Below are 2,388 nucleotides of genomic sequence, written 5' to 3' on the forward strand. Positions count from 1 at the left end.
AAAAATAGCTGGGCATTGTGGCAGGCACCTGTACTCCCAGCTACTTAGGAGGCTGAGGCAAGAGAATTGCTTAAGCTCAAGAGTTTGAGGTTGCTGTGAGCTGTGACACCATGGCACTCTACTAAGGGCAATATAGTGAGCCTCTGTCTCAATTAAAAAAAATAAGGAAGAGAAAATATATTTACTATTCATTAAGTGGAAATGCATAAGGTCTTCAGAATCCACATCATCTTCTGGTTGAGCAGGCCCTACGTTTAAGTGGACCCATGCAATTCAAACCTGTGTTACTTAAAATTCAGCTATATTTCCGTGAAGCCACAAATTTGATAAAGAGCCTAGCTCATTGTGGGACAGCAATCAAAGAACACTAGCTGATCCTGGCACCAGAAAGATCCAGTGGTTGATACACTGTTATGGGGAAAGTTGGATGTGTAAGTACATAGGCTTTGATCATGGGTTTTTAAAAATATACAAGGGGAAAGTGGGGGAGGGGGCTTGGCACGTGTAGCACAGTGGTTATGGTGCCGGCTCCATACACCCAGGCTGGTGTGTTTGAACCCAGCCTGGGCCAGCTAAACAACGACAACTGCAACAAAAAAATATCCGAGCATCGTAGCTAGCACCTATAGTCCCAGCTACTTGGGAGGCTAAGGCAAGAGAATCACTTCAGCCTAAGAGTTTGAGGTTGCTATGAGTGGTCATGCCACAGCACTCTACTGAGGGCGACATAGTGAGTCTCTGTCTCAAAAAAAAAAAAAGAAATGTACTTAGGGAAAGATCAGAAGGACATAAGCCAACATATAACATGATTATGCATTTACTTACTAATTTAACAAATAATTGAGCACTTTCTGTATGATACTATTCTAATCTATAGAGTTAATCAAACTAACAATGAACTGTGTTGCCAGTGATAAACTAACAGCAATTTATAATTTAGAGCAGTGCCTGTGGCTCACGGTGTAGGGCCCCAGCCCCATATACCAGCCTCGGCCAAAAACTGAAAAAAAAAAATAATAATAAATTTATAATTTAAAGAATTGCAGCAGTTGTAGACTGTGACCAATATGAGCAGTAATTATGCAGCAATGGAATAGGTAAAGTGTCCTTCCAAATAGTAAGGAGATCCCCACTCTACATATACACACACAGAGAGACACTAGTGTGGTAGGAATATTGTCAGGCACGGCAGCCAGACTTCAGAATAGAACACTGAAGGTGATTCTGCTGTAAAATCATAGAATATGTCAACTTTAAGAGTACTAAATGTGGGCAGCGCCTATGTTCAGTGGGTAGGGCTCCGGCCCCATATACCAGGGGTGGCGGGTTCGCACCTGGCTCCAGCCAAATTGCAACAACAAAAAAAATAGCTGGGTGTTGTGGTGGGCACCTGTAGTCCCAGCTACTCGGGAGGCTGAGGCAAGAGAATTATCTAAGCCCAGGAGTTGGAGGTTGCTGTGAGCTGTGACATCATAGCACTCTACCAAGAGCGATAAAGTGAGATTCTGTCTCTTAAAAAAAATTAAAAAATAAAAAAAAAATTTTTTTTTTTTTTTCAGTTTTTGGCCAGGGCTGGGTTTGAACCTGCCACCTCTGGCATATGGGGCCAGTGCCTTACTCCTTTGAGCCACAGGCACCACCCAAAAATACTAAATGTTAATTGACCCCTTTAAATTCAGTAAGCAACCCATAGCTATGTATAATCATTTCATGGCTCATCATCTAAGGCAGCGGTTCTCAACTGTGGGTCACAATCCCTTTGTAACAATGAAAATACATCATGGCATTAGGAAACTTAAGAACCACTGATTTGGAGGCCCCATGTGATTCACCCATGGACTCATAGTCCCTAGATTATACTCTAAATCATGACTTTTTTTGTTTGTTGTTTGTTTTGTTTTGTTTTGTTTGAAGTTTTTGGCCGGGTCTGGGTTTGAACCTGCCACCTCTGGCATATGGGGCCAGTGCCCTACACTTTTGAGCCACAAGCACGGCTCTGTTTTTTGTTATTTTTGGGACAGAGTCTCACTTTGTTGCCCTTGGTAGAGTGCCATGGCATTATAGCTCACAGCAACCTCAAACTCTTAGGCTCAAGCAATTCTCTTGCCTCAGCCTCTCAAGTAGCTGGGAGTACAGGTGCATGCCACAACACCCAGGTATTTTTAGAGACAAGTTCTCACTCTGGCTCAGGCTGGTCTCAAACCTGTGAGCTCAGGCAGTCCACCCACCTCGGCCTCCCAGAGTGCTAGGATTACAAGCATGAGCCACTGTGTCCGGCACTATAAAAAACATTTTGAAGCTCAGCAGCCATGGCTCAGTGATTAGGGTGACGGCCACATGCACTGGGGCTGGTGCTTTGAATCCAGCTAGGGCTTGCTAAACAGCAAT

The 2,388-nt window shown here is 43.7% G+C and overlaps 1 protein-coding gene across 1 annotated transcript in view; it reads left to right on the plus strand.

Moving 5' to 3' along the window:
* Positions 1-2,388, plus strand: part of LPCAT3 (lysophosphatidylcholine acyltransferase 3) — a 44,472-nt gene that overhangs the window by 34,121 nt on the left and 7,963 nt on the right. The gene's annotated exons all lie outside the window — the stretch shown is intronic.

This window comes from Otolemur garnettii, unplaced genomic scaffold (genome assembly GCF_000181295.1).
Source record: "Otolemur garnettii isolate 467f Iridium unplaced genomic scaffold, OtoGar3 scaffold00104, whole genome shotgun sequence".
NCBI lineage: Eukaryota > Metazoa > Chordata > Mammalia > Primates > Galagidae > Otolemur > Otolemur garnettii.